Source organism: Capsicum annuum, chromosome 4, assembly GCF_002878395.1.
Source record: "Capsicum annuum cultivar UCD-10X-F1 chromosome 4, UCD10Xv1.1, whole genome shotgun sequence".
Taxonomy (NCBI): Eukaryota; Viridiplantae; Streptophyta; class Magnoliopsida; order Solanales; family Solanaceae; genus Capsicum; species Capsicum annuum.
Genome location: NC_061114.1, coordinates 173257894 through 173268518, shown reverse-complemented (window position 1 = coordinate 173268518; position 10625 = coordinate 173257894).

Genomic DNA, 10625 nt, shown 5'->3' with positions numbered 1-10625 from the left:
GAAGAAATAATCATAATTTATTGGTCTGATGCATGCAAGTGATATTGTATGAAATATATCATATTTCATACCAACACATGAAGCTTTGTTCTCATTAGCAATAACTTAGCTATTTATCGAAGGCATTTAATGTCAAACCATCATCATCAAGATAAATTGTCTTGATTACACAATATGAAAGTTATGTTCTTAACTCAATTTTATTAAGCAAGAAACTTTATGAATGTCAAACTGCTGGTTGACGATAAACGTACAAGTGATCATCTTATATCGATACATCTTAATAGATCACATGACAGGTGAACGGGCCCATATTCACCTTTTATACTTTTCAGATTTTGAGGGATCGAATCCCCATTAGTTGGTCCAACCAACTTATCATGAGAACAAGCGATATAAACAATTCTTGAAGAATCTTCTAGTTCTTCAATACATGTCTAATACTCAATATGCACATCTTCGAGATGTCACAATCATTCATATCAACTTATGAACTTTCATTCTAGTAAACTCCAAATTACCATGACATGTGTTTTTCACTTTAGTAAATTTCAAATTTACTATTACATGAATAAATTTTAAATTTACTATTTTAGAAGTAGATTTAAAAGTAACTCTCGGTTATTCTACCTCATTTAGAGGTGAGTTACTAAATATCATCGCATTCACTCTGGGAATGAATCTATGCTTATAACAATTAAAGTTCTCATTCCCATGAATCAAATATAATCGTGTCTTAAGCCTATCAAAATGATAGCTTATAACCTCTTTCATGATATTGCTACTTCAGGAGCAAATCGAGGCATACATATGATCTAGAGAATTTTTCTCTAACATATCTTATGATCATAATAAACGTGTGAAAATATTATCACTTTTGATGATTATTATAATATTTTTCCTTCATGCTTATATTCGTACATACAATCACTTGTCTTCTTTCAGACATATTATGCACTACTACCACATTACTTTAGAGAATGGAGCATATTCAATGGGACATGTATCATGACTTTTCACAAACATCCATTATTTTGCCTTAACCATCATAATATCATCAATATGGTCTATTGAGATTCAAACTCAATATTTTATTCATATAAAAAGGGGTCTTGGGCTGTAATTCGATGGGACTTAAACCCAACATCTTATCATCATGGTGCATTGAAACTTTTAACCCAATGTATTACCCTCTAAATGCGATGAGACTTAAATTCATCATCATTTCTTTTAATAATATTATTCTTCATGGACAAATTAAACACATAAGTGGTTCAAAACCAATTATATTTCCTCAAATACAACAATAATTATATCATTAGTAGCAAAAGCTAAATAACATAAGGAATTACTAACCTTGAAATTACTTTAGATTTATAATCCCACCTTGTTTGGCAGAGTTTCATGCTGATAAGGTGTTATGAAATAATAAAGAATAAGAAGAAGATTAGAGAGAGAAGAGAGAGTTATTGTTATTTCTCTTGAGGAATTATTGAGGGATGAATAACATTGAGGGAAAACCCTTTTATTTATAGGGAAAAACTAACCTTGGAGTTTGTAACTTTTTCATAAATAGACATACACAATATATGGTAAAGTAGATATTTACTATATATGATAAAGTAGACATTCACTATAAATGGTACATTTATAACAATCTTAAATTTTTTTCATTGTTTTTTTCTTTTAAAATAATATCATTTTAAGTTTGGATTTCAAAATTTATATAATATAATAAGTTTTATAGCTCATAAATACGTGTTATTAACTCAAATAACACTCAAATCAATATTGTGTCTAATAAAAATGATTTCAATACTGACAGTAATATTAGATATTTATTATTTAATTATGTATTGGTTAATTTATACAGTGAAAACACAACTTAATATTTTTTTCTTATTTAATGTTTAGTTATATAACTAGTACTTTACTAGCGTCCTTAATTTGAAACATGACTTGGTATTTCAAGAGTATGGTCATTTTACATAATTTGGCACATGACTTGGTATTTCCAGAGTGTGATCATTTTTATAATAACACTAGTTATATTACAATGGTATGGATAACCATGTAAGAAATGTAATAGTCATGCTTTTCAACTTGGCCTCCAAGTACTTAAAGCGGTTAGCTTTGTCTTCAAGTACCATTGGCTATAAATAGTCATTTGATGTATATTTGTAAAACATATAGAAAAGCAGTAAAATAAAATACTACTTACTTACATTCTTCTTTTGGTTTCATCTCTCAGTTTATTTACTTAAGTTTAGTCTTTAATTAAATAACACATTATCAACACGGGTCTCTACCATTTCGAGTAAACACAATTAATAGAGGTAAGAACTTATTTTTCTTTAAATAATGTCAACACATCTAAACATGAATTTATTGCCCTAGATATATCGGGCAAAATCTATTTATCTTGGATACTTGATGTCAAAATTCATTTAAATACGATGGGTCTGGCAAACACCATCAAGGATAAAAATCATACATCTAATCAAGACCATGTCAAAGCCATGATATTTATCTGTCATCACCTCGATGAGGGCTTAAAAATGAAATATCTCATGGTTAAGGATCCACTCATATTGTGGAATGATTTAAAAGATAGATATGATCACCTGAATATGGTCGTTCTTCCACAGGCTCATTATGAATAGACCCATTTGAGATTAAAATATTTTAAAAATACAATCGCATATAATTCTATCATGCTTTGAATTAAACCACAACTGAATTTATGTGGAAAAAATATCACAAATCATGATATGCGAGAAAAAATATTCTTCACCTTTCTCGTCTTGAGTATGCTCCTGCAGCAGCAACACCAAGAAATGAAATTTAAAAAATACTCTGAATTAATTTTATATTTCTTTGTTGTTGAACAACATAATGATCTTTTGATGAAAAACCATGAAAGTAGACCTTCTGGTATTGCTCCATTTCCTTAAATGAATGTTGTAAATTTTCATCAGTCTAGGCATGAAAGAGGTCCTGGCCCCAGTCATGGTCATGATCGTGATCAAGGAAAAAATTTCAATCATGGTGATCATCTTGAAATGAACAATAACCTTCCTTACTAGCAATGTAAGAAAAAAAGTGAAAAGGATGAAGTGGTATGAAAGAGAAATATAGAAAATAGATACTATCGATGTGGAAAAAAAAACACTGATCTCATACTTATCGTATGCCAAGACACTTGGTTGATCTCTCTTAGGCATCCCTCAACAAGGTAGATAACAATGCAGAAGCAAATTTTATCTCCGAGGATACTGTTGAGCCTATGCATTTAGATGTTACAGATTTTTTTGAAATTCATGAAGAAAATGTAAATCACCTTGTCAGCGATGAATCTTTAATAATCTAAGTATTTTACTTTTCTATTGGTTGTATCAGCTTATATTTTTGTTATTAGTGCTTCTTTAGTCTTGTAAATGAATAAAGCTTGTGTAATATGGTGTTTGCTGATAATACTATAATGTTTACTTTGTTTATATTTTTATCGATACACCTTAAATTTTATTTAGATCTATGATCAATAACGAGGATATTTTTGTAATTGATAGTGGAACAACACACACCATATTTAAATATGATAAATACTTTTCCCACTTGTTTAGACAGAAAGCAAATGTTGCAACAATCTCTGGTAATTCAAAATTGATTGTAGGCTTCAGAAGAGCTATTATATTTCTAGCTAAGGGTAAGAAACTTGTTATAGAAGATACATTGTTCTCTGAGAAATTTATTAAGTTTTAAAGATATTCGCCGAAATGAATATCATGTTGAGACAATAAATAAACTGAATATTGAATATCCTGGTATTATCAAGAATATCTCAGGACAGAAATGTGTGTTGGAGAAATTACCAACTTTATCTTTTGAATTATATTATGAAAAAATTAGTACAGTTGACACACACTCTATCTTAAATAAGAAGTTTACCGATCTGAATATGTTTGTGCTTTGGCATGACCAAACAGATCATCTTGGGTCAATAATGATGAGATGAACCATTGAAAATTTAAATGACATTCTCTAAAATACATTAAGATTCTTGCAAGTGATGAATTTTCATGGACTACTTATTATCAAGGCAAAATTGATAACTAAGTCGTCTCCACTGAAAGTTCGCATCGAATTCTCTCTTTTTCTAGAACGCATACATGGAGATATAGTGGACCTATCCACTCGTTCAATGGGTCATTTAAATATTTTATGATCCTAATAGATACATCTTTAAAATGGTCTTATCTATGTCTCTTATCATCTTACAACCTGGTATTTGTGAAATTATTGACACAAATAATACGATTAAGGATGCAATTTTCAGATTATTCAATTAAGGCTATTCACTTCAATAATGCTGGAGAATTTATATTTTAAACTTTTGATGATTACATGTATCGATTGGGATAAAAATAGAACATCAGGTCGCTCATGTTCATACTCAAAATGGTCTTGTTGATTCATTTATTAGGATCCTACAATTAATTGTAAGACCACTACATATAAAAATAAAATTGATCACTATTGTTTGGGATCATGCTATTATGCATGCAACATCACTTGTTCATCTCAAATCGACTCATTATAATAAATACTCTCTGTCATAATTGATCCTAGGTCACAAGCTAAATATTACTCATCTATGAATTTTTAGTTTTGCGGTATACGTGCTAGTAGCACCACCACAGTGCACTAAGATGGTCCCTCGGAAAAGTTTAGGAATATATGTTGGGTTTGAGTCACCCTTCTTAATTCGCTAGATTGAACCATTGACAGAAAATTTAGTTACTGTTTGATTTGCAGATTATCGGTTTGATGAAATAATTTTTTCACAATTAGGGAGAGATAAAAATGAAATCAAAAGAGAAATTGCATGAAAGGTTTCATCATTATCGCATTTTGACCCACGTACCTCATATGTGAACATGAAATCCAGAAGATCATGCACTTATAAAAACTATCAAATCAATTATCAGACGCATTTATTGATTTAAAAGGGATAACTAAGTTACATATCCTTGCATTGAATGTGCCTGTCCGAATTGATGTCTCAAAAGGATCACCTACTAATGTCATAGCTTCTGAATCCCAAATGCTCCTGAAGCATGGTAGGCTATTAAGTTTGAAGGACAAAAATCTTAGAAAAAAAATACAAAAAATGATGAAGATAACATTGTACAACAATCTCATAAAGACACTCAAGATCTGATTAATTCTGATATTCCTATAGATATAAGGCACGTTGTTGCACAAGAATTCTCTCAAATCCATGGTGTTGATTATGAAGAAACATATTCACTTGTTATGAATGCAATATTATTTTGATATCTCATCGGTCTAGCAGTACATAAAAATCTTAAAATACATCTAATAGATGTGGTTACAGCTTATCTTTATGGTTCACTTGATAATGAAATTTGCATAAGGGTCCCAGAAGGATTAAAGATACCGAACCATATTTTCAAAGTCTCAAAAATTGTATTCAATTAGATTATAAAGATCGTTATACGGGGATGTATGTGGTATTATCGTCTTAGTGAGTACTTGATAAATGAAGGTTACATAAATGATGACATTTGTCCCTATATCGTTATTAAGAAAATAGCCTTAGAATTTGTCATATTCTTTGTTTATGTTGATGACATAAATCTCACTGGAACTCCAGAATAAGTCCAAAATGATATTGAATATCTAAGAAAAGAATTTGAGATGAAAAATCTTGAAAAGGCAAAACTTTGTCTTGATTTGCAGATTGAACATTTAACAGACGAGGTCTTCATACACCAATTTACCTATACTGAGAATATCTTGAAATGATTTTACATGGATAAAGCACATCCATTAAGTACTCCAGTGATTGTTCGATCACATAAAGTGAGTAAAGACCTATTTCGACCTCCGGAAGAGGGTGGAGAGATTCTCGATCTCGAAGTACCATGTCTCAGTGTTATTAGTGCACTTCTTTGCTAATACTACAAGGCCTGATATAACATTTTCTATTAATTTATTAGCAAGGTATAGTTCTTCTCCTATATGTTGACACTGAAATGGAGTTAAACATATATTGCGATATCTAAAAGGGGCTATTGATATGGATCTGTTTTATACTAACAAAGATATTGTAGATCTTGTTTATCATACAGATACAGGTTATTTATCTGACCCGCATAAAGTACAATCTCAAATAGTCTATGTGTTTACATATAGAGGTACTACTATATCATGATGATCTACAAAACAGTATATTATTGCTACTTCTTCAAATCATGTCGAGATAATAGCTATTCATAAAGCAAGTAGAGAATGCCTATGATTGAGATCGGTGATATATTTCATCAAATAAATATGTGCCCTGAAGTATGATGTCAAAATACCCACCATCCTATATGAAGATAATGTTGCATGCATGCCCAATTAAAAGGATGTTTTATAAAAAGAGATAGAACGAAGCACATCTTACCGAAATTATTATTCACACATGATCTTCAGAGGAATGGTGACATTGATATGCAATAAATTCGTTCAAACGACTATCCAACTAATTTGTTCATAAAGTCTTTACCAACTTCAAAACTTGAGAAGATGGTACACAAAATTGAAATGTTAAGAGTGAACCATTTGAATCGGGATCCTCGACAGGGGGAGTAAGAATATGTATTGTGGTCTTTTTTTCTTAATTAAGGTTTTATCTCATTGAATTTTTCGGATAAAATTTTTAATGAAGCAATACGCAAATGCATATTCAAAGAGGAGTATTACAAGTAATATGGATAACCATGTAAGAAATGTAATGGACAAGCTTTTCAACTTGGCCTCCAAGTACTTAAAGCGGTTAGCTTTGTCCCCAAGTACCATTGGATATAAATAGCCATTTGATGTACATTTGTAACACATAGAAAAGCTGTAAAATAAAATACTACTTAATTACATTCTTCTTTTAGTTTCATCTCTTACTTTATTTCCTTTAAGTTTAGTCTTTTAATTATTTAACAAGTTATACTCCGTTTTATGAAATTTCATTATCTTTTTTTGTTGAATATCTAAGTATAATGTCATCGCTCATCTTATATTTTATATTATTTTGAGCTTAATTATAAAAAAACTCGATAATTTGTATAAATATTGAAAATTTTAATTTTGAGTCTTTCGAGATACACAATTAGCTCTCGATATATTCAACGAAGATATTTTTTTTTGTCAAGATACATAATTAGCTCCTAACACATTTTTCTGATTTTGCATCTGTTGAGATACATAATACATCAAATGAAGATACATTTTTTTCTTTGTAAAGATGCATAATTAGCTTCTGATACATTTTTTTAATTTTAGATCTGTCGAGATACATAATTAGCTCTTGATACATCCAAAAATGATACATAATTAGTTGAATTTTTGTAATTACTTTGTAAGGATAAGGATTTGTGTAAATATGCTAAGTTAAAGTGTATGTTTATGTAATTTTTCTTTATTTTCTTCATTAAGAAACACTTTAGATAGTTGTATGTTACAAGGTTATATTTCAACTATAATTTATATGTTTTCTATGAAGATTTTATCAGAAAATAAATCAAAAAATCCAAAAAAAAAAAATCGAAATAACCAAGGATGAAAGACCCAACTTTTGGTGGTTTGGTTTATAAATTTAAAAATTCGACATAATTAATTTGGTTTGATATTTAGAAAAATTAAATCACCCCAAATTATGTATACCACTCATTGATGGTGTTCAAAAGAGGAAAAAGTAGAAATTAAATTCTAACAGCAATCTGTTAATTAAACTCTAGTAACAGCAATCGGTTAATTAAATTTAAACAACAGTTAATATAGGTGATTGGTACCAATTAATTGAGATTAACTTTTTGGGTTGTTATATCAATTATACCAATTTCAGTATTACTTGCCAGAAATCTATTAAGACTTGTTATAGAGAATCTAAATAATCTTAGAAGAAAAAATTAATATTCTTCTTCTTTGAACTTATTTGTTTGGTTTTAACTTGATACGAAGTTTCAAAAGTAAAATAAGAATTTTTAATCTCGTAAACTTAAACTAAAGATGCATAAATTTTGATGATTACGCAATACTGTTTTATTATCTTTTTATTATTTCATTAATTATCATTGTTGTTGCTACGGTTAGTCTTAACTGGTTACTCATTAGTTAGTTGTTAGAGCAGTGAGCTATGAGTGAGCTATCAAGAAAGATTCTAGAAGAGTTAGTTACTAGATATTTTGCTCCTCAAACTCAGTCTATTAAAGGTTGTGTATACTACATTGTAAATAGATATTTGCTCCAGCTGATATAAAATTTCTCCCTCTGTTCTTCTTCCTTTTTCTTCTTCTAAAGATCCATCAATGGAGTCTTAACTGCATAGGGTAGATTTTCACATGGTATCAGAGCTGAATGTTTTTTAGGAAGTTTGTAGTAGAATTCATAGAATTGAGTAAAATTTAGACCTCTTCTAACCGGACAATCGTAGTAGAGTTTAGATCTCTTCTATCCAGCTAATCATAGTAGAATTTTGATGGATAATGGCACCCAAAATCAATCAAAAGGATCCTCTGTTTATTGGGACTTCAAATGCTACAGGAGCTATGTTAATTCCAATTAAGTTGATAGACCCTGAGAATTATGGAATATGAAGTAGGTCAATGAAAATTGCGTTATTGAGAAAATGAAAATATGATTTTTTTACAAAGACGTAAACATGAGAAGCACACAGAAATGACTTGCATGAGCAATGGGAGAAATGCAATACAATTGTCTTATCATGGTTGATTCACACAATGAGTAAAGAACTTCTAATTGGGATTGTATATGCTACCAATGCTTGTGCAGTGTGGGAGGATCTGCGGAAAAGATTTGACAAGGTAAATTAAATGCACATGTATCAATTACATCGAAAAAATACTACACTCTCATAAGGCACCGATTATGTATCTCAGTATTACACAAAATTGAAGACATTATGGATTGAATATGATGTTGTTATTCCTTCACCTAGATGCAATTTCCCAAAATCAAAGGATTATATGGATCACCTATAATACAATTTTGAGTGGATTGAATGATTTCTATGAACAAGCATGGAGATAAATTCTGCTGAAAGAAACTTCTCCTTCATTAAATCAAGCATATTCTATGATGGTAGAGGATGAAATTCAACACTCCACATGTGTGGCCACAATGGTTGAGAAATTAGATCAAATTGCTATGATTTTAAATAGGAACTAATAAAGAGAGTATTATAAGGGGAAGAAATGTGAATTATGTAATTTCATTGGTCACACCAAAGAAAACTGCTATAAGTTGATAGGATATCCAATAGATTAAAAGTAAAGGAAGAAACTTAGAAATGAAAATGCTAATTTAAGAGGTGTGATTAACCTCTCAATTTTTGGTAGTAATGAAGAACATAAATATAGTAATCATGGTCATGCAGCTCAAGGTTGGAGTTAACTTTGTAGTAAAAAATATATCTAGTGGACCATATGATCATATGAAGATTGCATCAACTATCAAGGCATCAATTATCCATGAAGAAAGAATTACTGGTTTCATAAAGGGATAGGCTTTACTAAAGAAAAATACAAATAGATTCTAGACATGCTATACAAGGATATCACAGAGACCAAGCAGATCAACATGTCAGGTATCAAAACTTTTTTAATACACATGTTATTTTTACACAAAGATTGGATAGTGGATTCTGGTGCTTCTCACCACATAACATCTAGTAGATGTATAATGAGAAATACTGACAATCTGACTAAGTCACAAAAAGATCAGATTTATTTGTCTATAGGAGATAAGACGGAGGTAACTCATATTGGTAAAGCAGACATATTTGAGAATAAAATAGTGAAGAATGTTCTATTTGTGCCAGAGTTCAAATTTAACTTTTTATCTGTCTCCAAAATCGCAAGAGAATTGTCTTGTTTTGTTTCCTTTTATCCTGACTTTTGTCTCTTTTAAGGACTCTTGATTGGCAAGGTGAAGGAGATTTATAAAGAGGATGGTGGATTCTAGATCTTCAAAAGTGCAATTGGAATAAAGAAGCTGAAAAATGAAAACAATAACTCAAAAAGAACAATGACTGTAAATATGATAAAATTTAATATCAAGTTGTGGTATTCCAGTCTTGGCTATCCTTCTTCTCAAATTCTAAAGAATCTTAACTTAATGGAATGCAGTAATGATAGTGAGCTACTTTATAACTATTTTGTTTGTCCATTGGCTAAACATGCTAGACTTTTTTTTCTTTCAAGTACTTCTAAAGCATTTGCATTATTTGATGTTATTCACATGGACTTATGGGGACCATATAAGACCCCTACTAATGACAAGAAGCACTACTTTCTTACAGTTGTGGATGATGAAAGTAAATTTGTATGGGTTAACTAGTTGCAATTAAAGTCTGAAATCATTGTTACTATAAAAAATTATGTTAATGAACAAGATCAATTTGACTCTTATGTTAAGATTGTGAGATCATACAATGGTACAAAAAATTTTAACCATCAGTGCATTGAGTTGTTCCAACATCTGGGAATAATAGTACATCAAGGTAATTGTCCAATACTCTACTGCCGAACGACATAGTAGAAAAG